At 47.9% G+C, this 18,691-nt stretch overlaps 1 protein-coding gene across 4 annotated transcripts in view; it reads right to left on the bottom strand.

Moving 5' to 3' along the window:
* EDA (ectodysplasin A) overlaps positions 1 to 18,691 on the bottom strand; it is an 83,010-nt gene that overhangs the window by 32,979 nt on the left and 31,340 nt on the right. The window lies entirely within an intron of this gene.

Genomic DNA, 18,691 nt, shown 5'->3' on the forward strand with positions numbered 1-18,691 from the left:
TGATTTTTGCCAAGGGGCAAAAAATTTTATGTAGCGACCTCTTATTCATGAAAAAATAGTTACTACATTAAAAACTCTCTGACAGTTATTAAATCAACATCCCTACCCAGAAACTGGAATTTTGGTTTAGAAACTTGACCAGTCCTCCCAGTCACCCCAGGGTGTGGCAGCTCATCACCAGCAGCATTTCCCACAGGTATTTCCACTTCCTAAAACAAGGAATTTGATGAAAGATGAATTAGGAGCCAAACATCTTGTTCTGTGTGTTACCGCACCCGCTTCCAACCAGGGCTGCTCTGACTGGGATGGGGTTTTCTTTATGCTGAAGAAACTTAATCACAATTATTTAAGCCATAAATAAACACACAAGCCAAATACAGCCCAAGACAAGAACGAAGAGGCTTCAAAAAAGCAGCACCAAAGCTTATCAAGTGCGTTATTGTTCTGAGAACAAAACCTGTGGCATCAAAAGCATCTTTGAAATAGCAGAGAATAAATTTCTTCCGTGAATTGCTAGTTAAAAAGGGTGGCTCATTAAGCTACAGGCCATAAAAATCCCTATCAAAAGTAATGATTATTCAAGGTCTCTTTGCCTTTGACATGCCCTGGGGCTCTCGCCTCCCCTCTCCCACCCCCCCAGCCCCAGCACAAACGCCTATTTCCAAGTTATTTCCCCCAGCCACACTCTTCTTCCAGCCCAAGAACACCCCATTCCTGTTCCCTAAGGAGCAGCTGCTGGATTTTACATTTGCATCTGCTTTACTCCAATAAACCCCAATGCAGCCGCATAAAAGGGAATTTGGAAAACCAAAGGGTTTCCCCCCCCCAAAAATAACCCCAAAGGGTTTCCCAAATTCCCAGCTGTTGCTATTTATTTCCGCCTGTGTGCAGGCTGATCTGAATTTACTGGAATTCCTGATATTTTGTCATTGCAATGATGTTGTGTCCAAAAGGACCCCGAAACGCTGCGGGATGGCCTGGGCCCAGCTCCCCGCAGCCTCACAAGCACAGTTATACTCTTAAGTGTGCCTAAAAAGCAATGACAAGTAAAACTGGCACTTACCGGCCTAGGCAAGGACCAGCCATGGTTGGATGGAGAACTGAAATCTCCCATTTACAACATCTTCCCCAACCTCCTGCATCCCACCACGCTGACCCCGACATGGAGCAGGATGCTCCTGCAGGCACCGCCGGTACCTGCCCCTACACAACGAAGCAGGCCAAGGGATGACCAAAAACGGAAGGTTTTTATTTTAAACCACATCTTTAAATCAAGTTCAAACTGTAGAACTAGTTGAAGGAACAGATTGCATTGTAATTCAGGTTAAAAATTCAACGAAACCATCAGCGCTGCTTTTGAATGCTGTTATTGCTTGGCTGTCTTATTTGAGCTTTGGAAAACACAACTAAATAAAAGCACTGAAAATGAAGTGGTGGGGACCAGCCCGTTAAGATGTGCAGCTTCCCACCCCAAATAACCCTGCTGACTTTGTCAAAGCGGCACCCAGCGCTAGGGCTAAAAACGACGTTTTTCATCATGAGATTTTTGTAAGGGCACCACCCTCATCGTGTCAAAACAAACAGGCTTCCTTTCCCCGCTATTACAAATACCACTTTAACACAACATTAACCACAATTTTGAAAAGCTGCAGCATAACATACAGCCCACTCCACGCCACCTCCTTCTCCACATCTGGGCATTGTCACAAAGATTATTGATTAATACACTGATTCCTTCTCCTGCCAGGTATAAGCTGGATCCTTGCATGCCACGCTCCCCTCACGCTGTACAGAAACAGAACTACCAGTTGGCTTAGAATAATTCAGAGGAGAGTTTCACCTGGAAAATCATAAGGATTTAGAACAGATGAAAAAGCCCAATTTCTCATTTTGAGCGACGGGCCTTGTCGTTTTCAGTGAAACAATCAAAATTTCTTAAGAGACTTGAAAGCTTTTCATAATCTAAACAAAACCATTAAAGTTTAGTCTCAGAAGGGGAAATACAAGAGATTGACACAATATGTTTATTTTCCTGGACAGTTCATGAAAATAACCCTTCTCTTCACAAAACTTGAGTAATGGGGCTCTAAGCATGCTTTGGTCAGCGTTAATAGTAATGTGAAACCTCAGATTAAAAATTAAAAAAGCAAATAAAACACAAACTCAAATGATGGCTACCAAAGCACATCACCCAGCTGGACCTTCCTCCTCCTCCTCCTCCACCACGGATGCAGCGAGAGCCACCAGCACAGTCCCAGCCCTCCATTGCCACTTCCACAAAACTAACGCTGGAAAGCATCGAAATTGGGACTGACCCCCTGCCCTGTCCCTGTCCCTGGGCCCCTCCTGAGCCCCCCAAGCAGCCTCTCGGCTGCGCCGTGTCCCTCCGGAGCCAGAGCACCTTTCCAGAAGCCGCCTCCCCTGGGCAGGTCCCGCGGTGTGGCCCTGCCTGCTGTCACTGTAATTATTGGCTAAAAGTAATCTACCTGTTGAACTTTGTCTTTCTAATAAGACCAAGTCAGAAAGAGAAATGACAGGGAGGGCAAATGACTGAAACATAGCTTTTACTTAGGGGATAAAAATTAAAAAAAAAAAAGAAAAAGCTTCTGACAGCAGTTGTGACCACACCAGCTACGAGCACGCCCTGCTTTGACACTCACCTCTACGAAACCAACTTTCCTGAAGAAGTAACACACCAGTCCTCCCAGTAATGGACACCACTGGTGCAAGCAAAAAGAGAAAGAGAAGAGTTTGTCCTAGGGACAACTTCCACAGCACTTTTAATTATGCAAGGAACGGCATTTAACCTCTGGCAAGCAGCGTACTGGGGCTCCCAGAGGTCCAGCTCGGGATGGAGGGAGCTGCCCAGGATCACGCTCCGGAGCGCAGGGGCAGGTTAGAGGGCAGCCAAGCTGCTTGCTGGGGTGCAGCTACACCAGAAACACCCCGCTCTGCTGCGAGCTCCCCATGCTGAGGAAGGCAAAAAGTTTCTCCCCGATGACTCAAGGGATTCGTTGTTCCAGGGGCTGCAGCTGCGGGAGGTCGGGGGATGCTCGGCCGCCGGGTCAGCCTGTGAAGGGCCGCGCTGTCTGGCCGGGGCCTGGCGCCTGGCACAGCTGCGCCGGCTGGACGAGCAAGCAATGCTTTTTCCATTCACCACCCCTGAGATATGATTAATATATTCGCTCGCAGCTCTTGGACTCTGCAGCTTTTGGTCTGGATGTAAGGGTGCATGTTGTTGTGCCTTAAACTAAACTCATCTACTCCCTGTTCCTCGGTGTGGCCACAACAAGGGAGAGGATTTGCGGAGCAGAACTAGCAGATGTTTGCCACCCATCTAGCAAAATACGATGCAGCCACACAGACAGATGCAAAAGGAGAAATAACCTTCAGTGAAACCGCTGCTGGCTGGACACTAGCACAGCATTACAACACGGGGGCCGCTGAAAGCTACGCTTCACATGGCTGAAAAAACACGCTGAAGAGCAAGGACGGCTTCCGTGGGTTCCCTCGGTGCGTGGGGAGCAAAGCAGTGGGCTGGGCAGGCGTCTTGGTCAACCCACCGCAGCCATTCCCACGGCTGAATGCTTCCCAGCATTTTTAAAACCACCCAGAAATACTTTGCACAAGGATCAGTTGCATCCTTTTAGAAAAAAGTGGAGCCAACACACTTGCAGAGATCGAAGGGGCACCTGCTCGGGTGCCCCACGCTCACCCCCCCAGTCGCGGCCGGTGATTTGGAGGTGCAAGACCCAGACCTTTGCCGGGTCTAGGAGATGAGATGCTGGAGCTGATAGAGAAGGACCAGGAGCGTGGGTGGCCCTGGCCGAGGGCCGAGAGGATGAGGAGGTGGGGTGCGGCACAAACACATCTGCGCCGGCCGAGCCCCCCGCGCCAGCGAGGCAGCCAGGGCAGGGCAGGGCTTCGCTGGAGCACCCTGCCTGCGGCACCCATCCCTTCTGGGGAGGTCTAAAAAGAAATTACTCTCCTGGTCCATCATTTCACTGAAACTCCTCATCCTCCAAGTCACGGAGAACTGATTCTCTCGGCCTCCGTGCTTGTAGAGTGAGAGTATTTTTGAGGAGCCCAGCAAGCACATACCTGCTCCCAAAAAAGAAGTCGTATTTTCTCTGAATAGTTACAGAACAGTGACAGAAAAGTCTGGAACAATCACCATTTCCCTCCTCTCCCAACCCAAAGCCCTCAGATTACCTTAATTTTAGAAACACCATGTAAACCCATTACGACTCCATACTTTTAATCAAGAAAATTGCTATAGGATGCAAAAAGGTCAAAAAGCCGAGAGGAAAAATCCCAGGGGAAACCATACCTCAAAATAACCTCTGAAACAATAGTAAAGGCATGCCTCACCAGAATGAATCGGTTCTACCTTGTTTTCTCTCAGCAAAATAAAGAAAAACAAAGGCATGCATACAAAAGTGCTGATTTTCTCTGCAGCCACATGCAGAACCCGCTCTGGAAATGTGGAACAAAGCAGCTCTGGGACGTCAAGGGAGCACAGTGGGAACCCCCAAAATAATGTAGCCTGCAGTCACTCAGAAACTCGTCTGGTTTATAGGGATGGATGTTCCACGCTCCACAGAAGTAAGAATAAAGATATATTTTTTTTTATTTTCTTTTTTGTAAAGGTACCATTAAATAGGAAGCTTTCTTCAGGCTGTGAAACCCAAATGTACCACAGAGCTCTGGCTGGATATACAAACCACACGCAATAAGGAAAACAATGCTGGGATGCTGAAATAACTGTTAAGGTTTGCATATCTAATTGCAGCCCTCTGTAAATGCCTGAAATAATGCACAGCCCTCAGACACACTTCACAGGAACGAACATCCACTGGACACCAAGGGAATGTATCTCCAACGGTCAAACAGTGTGAAAATGAGAGAAATGGAAAAATATAACCCAACCTATGCAATTAGGCACAAAAGGTGTGGTTTTTTTCCTTAGGCAAAGCCAAGTTGGTAGGAAGAACTGGTGTCTTCCTCCTGATTAACAGCAGGATTGGGAAAAGCATGCAAGCGCTCAGGTGCACAAGCCCTTTTCAGTGAAAAGTGCATTCCTGCAAAGTCTTTTAGAGCATATTTCTCACTACCAAACCCCCCAAAGAATTCTCTGCATGCTGTATTACAAAGTTGTCTTCCAATCCATCATGAGAAAGCTAGACCAGCCAGCTTTAGATCTAATCACTAAAACCTACGCTGTCCTACAGCACAGTGTCTTAAAGCACCAGAGGAAAAAAAAAAACCCCAACAAAAAAGCATGAAATCATCCCCTTGCATTATTGTTTAATGGTATTGTTAAAGTCAAATTCCCTCATCATTTGCAGTTTTGAAGATCATTAGTGTAAGAAGACTAATAACAAGACCAAACTCTGTAGAGGCATTCTTTGCAAGCAATACTGTTGTTTTTCTGGTGCTCTGAAGTTCAGCCGTCGGAGGTTGCGGTTCAGAGTAGCAGCTACTTGAATATCAACCCCATTGTCCTCCATGAGAAATTCGCCTCTGGTAACACGTGGTGCAAAAAAAAAAAAAATTAAGTAGATTATTTATTTTCAAATAGACTAGAAAGAAGCTTGGGGAGTAGCTTTGCTTTATTGAAAAAAAACCCCAACCATTCAACATATTTTAAGTCTTGTTTTTGTCATCATTACTTTTTCCTCATAAAAACGCAAGCAGCAAAAGAGTGAACAATTCCCATTTCAACATGAAAAAATTTATACACGATGTCTTGTCTGCAAGACAAGCCACAGCCCCGAACGCAGAACTCTTGTAACGTGATATATACCAGGAGCCAGAAGGTGGTCAGAGATAGCGATGGGGAGAGTAGAGAGTAGACTTTCCCTAAGCCGGAATTCTCATAACCCATCTTCCTCCCCCAAATCTGGTGTTTTCAGCCCAGCCTGGCTGCGTGCATCCTTTCCCGGGGTCTGGAGTAGGTTACACGCTGTCTTCTGCAAACCCCTCCACCGGCTTTTTTTCTGCCTGAAAGCTCAAGTATGGTCCTTCCCTTCAAGACTGCCCATAACTCTTCTCATCCCTATTGCTTCATCTCTCATCACTCCCCGTCACCCTTCCTCCCCTCCCGACACCAGCCACATCCCTGCTCTCACCAGCTCTTCACCCTGGAGCCTGAGGGCCCAGGGGCAAGTTCATAGGAAACCCACCACAACTCCCCCTCATTCTCATCTGCACGCAAGGATCCGTGCTGAGGCTTTTAGACCCAACGGTGATCTTTCAAAGCTTTCTCCACCCAAAGCGATGAGGCAAAGCAATTCGATAATCTAGAGACTAAAAGCACCAGCGATGCTGAGAAGCTTATCCAAAGCTGGGTGGGAAGTTTGGGTGGAAGGAAGGATTGAGCTGTGCCTCCGGGTGTGAGCTGTAACAGCAGAGCCACCTCCATCCCAGTACTCATGAGGAGCTTCCTGACGAGTGACGACCGAGGAGCCAAGCAAATATTTGGCCGTTAGAAAACAGAAATGACCTTGCTCTCATAGACGGAGGTGGACCAGGTAACGCCATGGACCAGTGGCACTGCAGTAGCTCCTGCCAGCGGCCAGGAATGCCTGCCTCGGTAAATCTACGGCCCTTAACATGCCACCACTGCTTTTAAGAAGCGGATTTGAGATGCTTTTGATCTACTGAGCATTTCTGTCCTTGGGTTGAAAAGCCTTTACAAAGAGGACTGCGCAATCCCAGTTTTCAGAAGGCCAGTGAGTCACACTCCTGGGTCTTCTAGGCACTGTGGTAACAGAAAATCATTAGAGAACAATAAAAGAGGAGGGAGCATATTTTCCTAAGTTTTTATTGGTATTTTAACTTCATTACCCAGGAAAGCCACTGTATTTTTCAGCACAGAACATTAAATCTGATTGCCAGTTATCAGTTCAAGCCTCATTACAAAGTGACGAACATAGTGAATTAATTGCCATTGGAGGGTATAGCGCAGCTCATAAGCTTCCCTTTGGAACTGAACCCTTCCCAGAAACCTCCTCTCCCTTCCTCCCTCCCAGGGGTTACAGAGCTTTTAGGAGTCCTGGATCTACGACAGCAGTCATCTTTTCACACACTGCAAACTCCCAGTTACAGCTTTTACTGTCAAAGTGGATAACCTGTCCCAGCGGAGGTAAACCAGAGCACAGATTATTTCAAAATTTCATTTGAACTTCAGCAGCAAAATGGCTAGATCAAACTAACCCACCAAATGCCACATCATTTTCCAGAAACAAGTCTATCTTTAAAACAAAAGCATTTTCTTCCCCTACCAAAAGGCCCTCAAAATCAGGAGCAGGCCACTCTCGTGCCACCTGCTCAAGGTAGCAAATTCCAGCAATGCAGGCAGGAAGGCAAGTTAAAGCTGCACACCGATCCAACTGCTACTGAAACTGCTCAGCTCGTGATAAAAGACATTACTTCCCAATATGAAGAGCCTCACCACGTATTTCCAACACTACAATGCTGTCTCATGGTGGTTTCTCCGACCACATCAAGTCTAGAGGCTCCGGACAGCGGATCAAGCCCAACTTCTGCGCGTTCCATGAATTTAGCGTTTAGTTCAATATGCAACGTACCAAGTATTTATATTTCCACCACTGACTCATTTCTACTTTTCCACCTGTTAACTGTTGTTTGTGAAGGATCAAATCAGCAACAGCTTCATTCCTTCCGTATATTTCTGTTAATCATGGACCCCACACACGCATGCAAAAGGAAATTTTCAATAGCAACGTGCTTTAAATCCTGCAGGTTGAAGCCCAGCAGTCGCAGCCCACTGGACAGCGAGGCACAAGGTACGCTCTTCCAGCCCCTGGTTTCGGTGGCTCCACCAGACAACAGGACTTTCTACTGACTTGGGAGTCCAAGTCTTGTTTGGTGATCACTCTGACTTGGCTCAAACATACATTATCCAGGCTACGGCTGCTCTTCCATATTTTCAGCTGCTGGTACATGAATTTAGCCTAGAGGGAGAGTTTCGCCCACGTGAAAATCTGAGCCACAGTAATTAAAGCAGGAGCTCCACAGACACTGCCGAGGAGACAAAATTTGAGGCTCAAGTCAGAGCCGCAGGCTAAACGCAAGACGAAAGCGGTTCAGGGCCAACACTGATATCAGGACGCACTGGGGAATAACTCCTCGTGGTATTATTTTCACAGTTTCCCTTAGCAGTCACATCTGGGCTGTGGGGCAAGGGCATGAGAGGTGCCAGTGTCCATGTACAACATCCCTTACTTCCACCTGGAAGCACGGAGTGGTGACCATGGGTGCAGGTCTTCACTTCCCACATGGATGACTACCCAAGGATTTCACCCTGGTACATCTTAAACAGAAGCCAACCCTGGGAGAACGGGCTTCAGCGAACAACTCTACAAACAGCGGTGTTTTCTGCACTTTTTGAAACAGGATATAAAAGCGTAAGTGAAGGGAAAACCTGATCCAACTGAACATACCACTTGCTTTTCATTTTCTGTCAGCTCAGGGAACCTGAAGGAAATGACACCTGGAGTATTGTGTCCAGTTTTGGGCACCTCAATACGAGAGAGATCTCGAGGTGCTGGAGCGAGTGCAGAGGAGGGTAACAAAGCTGGTGAAGGGCCTGGAGAATAAATCCTGTGAGGAGCGATTGAAGGAGCTGGGACTGTTCAGTGTGAGGAGGAGAAGGCTGAGGGGAGACCTCATCACTCTCTACAGCTCCCTGAAAGGACATTGTAGAGAGGTTGGTGCTGGTCTCTTCTCACAGGTGATTAGTGACAGAACAAGAGGGAACGGCTTTAAACTGCAACAGGGGAGGTTCAGACTGGACATGAGGAAAAAATGTTTCACAGAAAGAGTGGTCAGACAGTGGAATAGGCTGCCCAGGGAGGGGGTGGAGTCACCATCCCTGGGTGTGTTTAAGGGTCGTTTAGATGAGCTGTGGGGGGATGTGGTGTAGGGGAGAACTTTGTAGAGTCGGGCTGAGGGTTGGACTCGATGATCCCGAGGGTCTTTTCCAACCTGAATGATTCTGTGAAATGCACTTAAACCCTGACAAGGAAGAACATGGCAGAAGCAGCGGACAGATGGATTTGCTCTTCATGGGAGAAGGGAAGAGTGTAACTTTGGAGAAGGAAGGGTTCTGGCATTCCTTCCGCACAGGCAGAATAACCCATACAACCCTGAGAAACACAGCTTCTGTCATAAATCTCCATATAAAATTTTTTTCTAGCATAAAATGGAACCAGGTACACAGTCCAAATCCCTGAGTTACATGTACATCACAACTTTGACTTTGCAGGAGCACCTAAATAGCTAAATTTGATATCAAACCAGCATCACCTCAAGCCTAGACCACAACTTGCTTTATAAGGTTGTCTGCCCAAATGTTTGTCTTGAGACACCCTTGGTGGAGCTGCCTTGCTCTGGAGGGGAGCCGGTGCCTCCCGTGAGGACGCTGGATGGTGGCACGATGCCGCTGGTGCTGCAGGCAGACGTGACCTCAGCAGTGCGCACGCGACGTACGGCACGGCACGAGGGCTGAGCTTTCCAATTTATTACACCTGTTGGCACCGAAAGGGAAAGCTAAAAACACAACCCAGATGTGAGGTAGAACAAGGTCAAAGCCAAGTTTAACACCATATATGAAGACACCTGTAGTAAATTTTTTAATGGGAGCAGGAGTAAGAGATTCCTGCTGCAGCCCTTCCTGTCCGGGCACAGCAGACCTGCAGGAACCGAGCGCTTCGCTGGGAACATACTGGTTCTGAAAAGTATCAATGTCAGTGCAAGGTAAGGAACTTAAATCAGTTCCTTTCGTCTCCCAAGGAAATCAAATTTAGCTGTGAACCAGTGCCAGACAGAGATCTGCTGTCTATTAGTATGAATTCTCAGTTTTTCACATTTTAATTAGCCTTCATAGTCTTTTTCAGTCCCATTTTCAGCCAGCTGGGTTACGTCCCCCTCCATATGGAGGTCACAGTTTCTTCTCCTGCATACCAACAGCAATTCTTTTCTTATTTTAGCATTTATATTATCAAAGCATTTGTGCACTTTAAAAAGCACTGTGTGTGCTTGCTTTGGGGGGAAACCCTGTAAGTTTAAGTGACTCAATATCAGCTCTATTTTCTCCTTTTGCCTGTTTCTCCATCTGTGCTTTTATTCATGCTTTCCCATGACCTGGATCTTCTCCAGTACATCCAGGACAGCATGAGATCAACAGCACAATCCTCCTCAAAGCCATAATACCTCTTAAAAAACCCTCCCGAAACCAGGCGCTGCTCCAGCAAAGAGCTGCAGGGCTCCGCTACTCTACTTGGAGCACCTCCGTTGCCCTGTGAAATCAAGAACTGGGTTCTCTCCAGCCTGCAAAGACTCGCCTTCAACCACCCTTGGGTCTCCTCCTTAGGAGGAACTTTCTTTTTGCTGTGTTTGAAAACATTTTTAGGACTACCTGGCACGTTCTGTTAGTCATGACTGAAACACTGACCTCATCTGGCTTCCACAACCAATATAACGTGAACCATAATGAGACGGAGAGACTGTTCCCAGAAGATGCCGTTGGGCCACTCTCCACTGAGTGTGGTTCTCTTCTACCCAACACCTTCAACTTGCACCACTTTCAGATGTTTCTTATGAGACAGGAGCACTGAAGTCTCAACATCTGAGATAGCTGAGAAGAACAGCTTCTTGAATGAACAGCCATCTCTTTTTTGAACCCCATCTCCAAAGCAGACATACACCCAAGGTCATAAAGCCGCCTCTTCTTGCAAGAAGTAACCAACCAGCGGAAGAGACGCAACCAGATCCTGCTGTGGAACTTCCCATTGAGAACACGGCCACAGCACCTGAATTTATGACATTTTTCAGTTCTCTGGTATTCATCCTTTTATCTTTCAAAGTTCTACATAAACCCATTGTATGAGATACGAGCAGTTGCAGCAAAGAATGGGTTTGGATTCACTCCCTGAGATGACCCCTACAGTAGAAAATTTGTCAGACAATGGAACTGACAAACTTCATTCTGCCCTTGCTATCAGACATCCACTCCCACCCCTTTTATTTTGGAAATCTTTAAAAATCTTCATAATTTTGAAAACTTTTTGCTATAAACTGTTTAGACAGATAAAGTTTTAAAAACATTTTTCCTTGTTCTATAACAAAACAAAGATTTCCTCTCAGAGTGCACTTTTCCTTTCAGCACAAGGGTTTTAAAATCCTGTTTTCTAAATCTGGATGTTAAAACTGGCCTTCAGCTATGATTAATTTTTATGACATTTTATTGGAAGGAAAAAAACGGAAGGGAAGGAAACAGGAGGAGGGAATCAAGTAGTCCAAATCAAATAGCATTATGGTTAAAAGAAAAACAAGTCCACTGTAAATGTAACATCCATGAAATAATGCATCCAATATAAGGATGAAAAGTCCACTACAGCAACTGGGAAATAATCTCAATCAAATTATTACCTGTGTATTTAAAATAGATTCTATACTCAAGCCCTTAATGAAAAAAAGCCTGAAAACCAAGAATAAACTAATTGTCCACTTTTCAGTTGCCAATTCCCATCTTGCAAGCAGCGCACCCCTCATCACAGGGGTTAGGCAGCGGCACCGTGATGTGCCTGGACCTGCCGCGCCGGCCCCCGGCTGGCACATCAGACAGTTCACAACCTTGGACTTGAATTGTTTTATAAAAACATCTACTTAGACGGTGAAGGTTTTAACGCCGATTCCCGTACCTGCAGGAACACGTGGTATTATGGTAGGAGATGGCGGCTGCCAGTTTAATTCTATAAAATTAATCTGTTCAAATAAATTATGCTTTGTTGCCTAATTAATCAGATCCACTGCAATTAATGTCAAAAGAGACTATGAGCTCATACAAACAGGATTAAAAGCTCTGAAAGCGCTCGTTTTGTTCCAGGGCATGGCGATGCAAACAAGTCACCGCACGGCAGAGGCGGGGTGCGGCGCCGCGGCGTGCCAGCAACGCTCCTTCCGTGCGGGAACTGTAAACCACCACATCCTGCAAGGAACGTCGTGCAAACCGGGACGTGTCGGGAGCAAACGGGACACAGCACGGGAAGGGGGGAAGGAAGGAACCACCCCTCGAGCTCCGGCTCCAGAAAACAGGGTGCGCCAGGGTACTGCTCAGTACAGAATCCCAGAATCATCTGGGTTGGAAAAGCCCTTGAAGCTCCTCCAGTCCAACCATGAACCTCACCCTGACCGTTCCCAACTCCACCAGATCCCTCAGCGCTGGGTCAACCCGACTCTTCAACCCCTCCAGGGATGGGGACTCCCCCCCTGCCCTGGGCAGCCCATTCCAACGCCCAACAACCCCTTCTGCAAAGAAATCCTTCCTAAGAGCCAGTCTGACCCTGCCCTGGCGCAGCTTGAGGCCATTCCCTCTTGGCCTGCCGCTGGGTCCTTGGCTCAAGAGACTCATCCCCCCTCTCTGCACCCTCCTTTCAGGGAGTTGTAGAGGGCCATGAGGTCTCCCCTCAGCCTCCTCTTCTCCAGACTAAACCCCCGCAGTTCCCTCAGCTGCTCGTCATAAGACCTGTGCTCCAGACCCAGTACGTGGCACCTGGGAAGCAAGCTGTCTTCAGATCTACGTATTTCTTGCTAAAAATTGAAATTATGCTGCTGTTTAGTTCCCTCCTGGCTTGGCTTCCCTTGGCTGTGTTAGCTCAGTAGTTGTCTCCTCTGGAAGCAGAGACACCCGAAGCACGCTCCCACCGCCCTGGCCCCTGCTGAAACCACCAGCATGATAAAAAAAACCCACCCACAGCACTTCACATGTGGCTCCTTCAAGAAGTCAAGCCTACGGCAGCCTGACCTCGTCTGCCAGCTGTGCCATCTCACCCCCACTCCCAGCTTGCTCTTGGTTATTTAGGCAGAGGGAGGAAGGGGTGACACGTAGGAACGCCAGGAAAATTCAGAGTATAACAGGAGGGATAAACGACCCTCTGCTGGAAATTCCTTCTGCAGCTCTGATGGCTCTGCAAAGGCAGAGGCTGTGCTTGCCAGGTTGCCACGCCAGCAGCCGGCACTGCCCGGTCACGCAGAGACCGAGCGAGTGTCACTGGGTCTACCCAGGGACTGCATAAACCACCCAGTGGAACAGCAGAAAACTGAGCTTTGAAGGAGCTCATGGTGCCTGGCTGATCTGCACGAGAAACCCCAGGATGGGCTGTAGAAATGGAAACTATGGGAAAAGAGCTGGGAGGAATTCAGGAATGTGAATTTTCCGTAACACGCTATCTCACACAGTTGGTCCCGAATACCAGCAACGCGCACATCCCCAGCCACGTTCTGGGCTGAGCTTTGGGGCTGCCAAACAACCCAGCTCCACTTGCTGCTGTAAGGCCCAGACGGGTTCATAATCAGAAAAACATTCTCCGTTCACTCCCTACATGGAAGCAAAGACTGCATTTAATCGAAATAAAACTGCACTACACCATGCCATCCTCTGAGCAGCCGTCCATCGAGGAGGCGGCGCAGCTGGCACAGCACTAGCAAGTGCATTTTGAAGCTGAGCAAAAGAATTACATTTTCTTTTCAGCAAACAAACCTCAATTACGCCACTTGGTCTCCGGTTGCGGGCAAGAGACACAGCAGCACCAGGCAAGAAAAGAGAGGTGTTAGTTTTGTGCAAGCCAAGCCCTTCTGCTTCAGACTTTGATGTGATGAACTGGAGAGCGTGTCTTTCAAGCAGGCGAGAGCAGCGGCAGCAAGATGCTGCACACAGCAGCAGTCAGCACAGCGTCTCACGCTGCGAGGGTCCGTACGTTGTCAGACCATCCAGATGTTTCCATCCAGTGAGCCAGGCCAGCTGCTGCACAGCTGCCTCAAGCCGGGCTTTGTTAGCTCTGGTGCAAAAGCTGCGATGGGGAAGCGCTCGCTCGTGGCTCGCTTACAGGTTCTTACTTTCTGACGCAGAAACAAAATGGTTTTGTACAGTCCTCAGTTTGCCAAGATGAATTAAAGCGTTTAAGTATTATTTTAAGCTGGTGGGTACTGCTTGTGCCACTGCAGTAGCTGCTTTCTCCATCATATGGACACTGTAGACCAAGGCACTGAAAAGACTTTCTTGAGGTATAAAGAAAAAAGTCAGGAAAACAACTTCATAAATAGTTCTGTCCACGCTCAATTCCTAAAACGAGGACTAAACTGGCTTGTAAGATTTGCAAGCGGGCTCTCGTCTTTCTGAAATACCACTTACCCCCAGCTTACTCCCAATCCTTTAAAGCTCAACGTTCAGTTCTAAGTGTACACATGGTGCACGAGGGTATTCCTGAGCTGCTCCTCTGAAGTGGACCCCACCGACTCTTCCCCAGGAAAAATCTGATTTTACCACTCTCTCTTTTTTTACAATCATTCATTGTATCATTATCCTCTTCTTTTAACCCAGAAAACTGCTGGGTACCACATATGGACCAGCAGAACTCCTTGGACTACCGGAGCTGGCCAGTAGCTTTTTGCTTGACTTTGGGCACTGGGAAACAGGCAACAAGCCCAGGAGCAGAGGACGGGGAACACACCACTGTGTCCCGCAGATCCCCAAACCCACAGCTCAGTGTGGCACACGGATGGGGGGGTCTCATCCAGACACTCCGCACGCTCACCGTTAATGGGAAACACTGCTGCAGCGGAGGAAAATTAGGAAAACAACCCACTCCTACAAGCCAGGGAGCATTTTCCTACTTTTCCGGGTGAGACGAACAGCTACATAGCTTGGGGCTCGGTATAACAAAAAAAATACTGTCTACAGACAGAATTTTGCAACCTCTCCAAACGTCACCCCAGGTCATATTTTTGCCCGTGATGGGGACACAAAACCTGAGCGCAACGCCGAAGCCTGCGCAGCCCCACGCGGCACCGTGCAGCCGCCAGCCCCGCGGCGCTGCCAGCGCGGGCACGGACCCGCAGCAGCACGTGCTAAGGACGGACCCACAAACCTTCTGAGAGCTTGAAACTGAAGAAGGATGGAAACTGTTTAACTTTTGCCAGGAAAAAGTATCAAATATATCCTCACTGGATTTCTCAGACAGTTTGGTTTGGGTTTGTTTGCTGTATTTTTATTTTTTTTTCTAAAGCTGAAACTGGCTTTCTAAATCATCCTAGACAGACAAATAGGGACATCACCCTGATTCAATAACCAAACAAAAATTATTCCACTGGCCAGGTTTTGCTACAAATTAAGTGCACCAAAGCCTTTATTTTTCCCATAGTACACACTGAATCTGCTAAAAACTGGCCATCGATGCAGCCAGCCATGCTGCCTGCAAAGCCCAAGTCAGGTCAAGGGCAGGATCCGGCTAAAATCCTGTTCCTAAGGAGCAACAGCATCAGCGACCGGCTGGAACTGCCACTGTCTGGGTCACACCGGAGCTCCTGGGATGATTTTGGTGTCATGATGTTTTATTCCCCTGACCCTGGGATCAGCCAAACTGGGGAAGGCTCCCACGCACCCCCAAAGAAAAGGGATATTTTACCATAACCTTAAATAAACAAAAAGCAGAGGGGACAAGATGCTGCCAGGAACTACAAAGGGCAATTGCAAACACAACAGCAGATAAAGCAGATGGATGTTTTCATCATTTGCACTGCAGAGCAACACATGGGATACGTCCCCACGCCCACGAGGAATGAATTCAACTGCAGCCAGAAACCACGTTACGCAGTCAAATTTCAATTTATAAGCATTACCTGCTTATCCTGAATCCCACAAATAAAATCCAGGACAGTAGAAATTAGTAATATTGTGATGAGAAAAGAACAAATGATAAAGGATCTCACATGGAGAGAAGGATGCTGGAAATGCTGATGCAGAGGTCTTAAGGTCCCCAAGGTGGGAAATGCTTTTGGTGGTTTTATTACCACAGAGATCTGATGCCCAACAGCCAAAAGGAGATGGAGATGCTTGGTCTGGATCATATTCAGACTCAGTTCTGGCCTTCCTTAGCTTTTCGTGCACAGAAAGAACAGTTTGGGGTTTTATTAGCAGACTGGAGAAGCAGAGCGAACACAGCCAGTGTGAGGAACCAGGCTCTTGTGCTGGACCTGACTGTCCTTACTCAAAAGAAGAAAACCTCCATAAACAGGAAGTAGCAAAGAATAGAAACTACCAATAAAACAGCCTTATAAAATGGATTATTTTGGAATTACACCAACACTGAGATGATGGTATTTTGGTAGCAGCAGTCCACCGGATTTGTGTCCCTCCAGAGGGTCACTCCCGCTCCTCTGGCAACACCTTCACTCACAGCTGAGTTTTTTATTTTACAAAAAATTAAAAATGCTGTATTATTGATGAGACTCAGGGTCCTGTCTGCTCCCACACCCTCAGCTTCCTCCCCAGTATCTGTGAAATCCATCTGCCAAACATGCAGAAGCAGCACCAGGCAAGGTAAATATTTAGCTGGACTGGGGTTAAGCTTTTTAAAGCGTAGCCCTGCTCCTTCCCATGAACTCAGACCGCGCTCTGTTCACACTCGGTAGGTCAACAACCAATTGCCCAGCTCAACCCACATTTGATTTGAATCCCATCTCTCAGGAGTGTCCTACAAGTGTCCTACAGAAGAACAAACCCACCGAGGAGTTAAGATAGGGGCTTTAACATGCAAGGAAATGTCTTGATGCTCAGAGCAATCCAAAACTTTGGAGAAGGCAGAGCATTAAAAGCTGGTGTGCCTACGTGGTGTGCCAAACCCCAGCTGATCTCACCTCTCTCTGCTCTCCAGGCTCCACAGGTTCCCATGGAGGAGCTGCGGCAGCCCCGGCATCAAGAGAAGAGCAAGATGCTGTGATGCCAAGAGGAGAAACACCAGAGCTGCAGCTGCCTCTGCCCCGAGGTGTCAGGAAGGGTGGCTGGGCTCCTCACCGCTGGGTGCGATGTGTGACACCGGGTGACACCCATGGGCTGCCCAGACACCGGTGTCGGGCAGGTTTGCTCAGCAAAGGTCTGACTGCAGGAGAGCAGAGGCAGAGGCAGCTGAGGAGGAGGAGGAGGGAAGGAAATGCTCCCTTCTGCACTGACTGCTGCCAAAGAGCAGCTGAGGTCAAGTTTTTAAGATGCGAACAAACCAAGACCCTATGGCTTGGGAGGGCTTTGCAGTGCAGCCCCCCAGCGAGGCCAGAGCTGCCACACACATCTGAAATGGGTACGATGGGGGCTCAAGCCTTCACCCAGCACCTCCCTTCCCACAGCAGCCCCACGAGCTCAGTGAAACGAGAACGCTAAAACCATCCTAACGTTAATAGTAATGTCACGACCAATACTGACGACATACAGCAGCCTACCAAAACACGACATGCCCAGGAAGACAGAAGGAGACCATATTGCTTCGGGTCAGAGGTAAACTCAAATAACAGATACATACATCGGACTAATTCAGATACACTTCGCAATACCAGAATATTCTAGGCCCCCAAGAGGGCACGTTTCTGCCTACAGCCCTTCACACTGCGGCTCTGCACGCAGGGCTGAGTTCAAAGTGGGAATGCTTCCCCAGTACAGCAATACTGGGAAAAGATCCTGAAGTACACGCGTGACCTTAGTTACAGAAATCCAGAAAAAATGATGATCAGCCCCCGCCTCGGTACCAGATGCTCACATATATCACTCGGCAGGGATAGCAGAAAGTCAGACAACTTTATGCAGCAAGGTCAACATTCAAAAGGAGAAGAAATCCAAGTCCTCTTTCAACTTTTAGAGTGGAGGAAAAAAAAGGAAAAGGAGTATCTGAAAGGGATGAAATATGCCCAGCACCCTAGAAGCACTAGAGGTAAATCCCCCCAAAAGTCAGCTAACTCTGCTAAGAAACCACTTCAACTGAACGTGCAAACCACTCTGCACCTCCTGAATTTGCTTTCTTCTCAGATGCTGTCAGTCTTCCATTAGCAAAAGACAGCAGGGATTTATAAAACAGCTGTTTCTGTGCAGACACGATATCCAGCAGCATGTCCCAACACCTACCCCTTTGGTGCTGCCTTATCATCTCACCCACACCCCTTAAGTGGCTCTTTGTCAGACACCGGAGTGTTGACATATCCTGTTCTGCAGAATTATGCAAAATGGAAAGCAACAAAAGGTTGGGCTGCGCATGTTTCTGTGGATTAGCTGCTATCATCCTTCTAGCCAGGAGCAGTACTTGTACTGTGTATTTATCAAGATAATTCTCTTACACATGCATTAAGCAGAATACCCAATAAAAGTTAGAAACACTTTAAAGCACCATAACAAACTTGTTGCTATGTTGGACCTTGTTTGCTGTGCTGGACCTTGTTCTCACCAACCAGGAGGGGCTGGAGGGGAGTGTGGAAGCTCAAGGGCAACCTCAGCTGCAGCATCCTTGAAATGGTGGAGTTCAAGGTCCTTAGGGCAGCAAGGAGGGTACACAGCAAGCTCGCTGCCCTGGACTTCAGGAGAGCAGCCTCTGGCCTCTTCAGGGATCTGCTTGGCAGAGTAGCATGGGATAAAGCCCTGGAGGGAAGAGGGGCCCAAGAAAGCTGGTTAATATTCATGGATCACCTCCTCCAAGCTCAGGAGCGACCCATCCTGACAAAGAGGAAGTCAGGCAAGAACACCAGGAGGCTGCATGGATGAACAAGGAGCTCCTGGACAAGCTCAAACACAAAACGGAAGCCTACAGAGGGTGGAAGCACAGACCGCGAGCCTGGGAGGGATACAGAG

The sequence above is a fragment of the Strix aluco genome, chromosome 10, assembly GCF_031877795.1.
Source record: "Strix aluco isolate bStrAlu1 chromosome 10, bStrAlu1.hap1, whole genome shotgun sequence".
Classification (NCBI taxonomy): domain Eukaryota; kingdom Metazoa; phylum Chordata; class Aves; order Strigiformes; family Strigidae; genus Strix; species Strix aluco.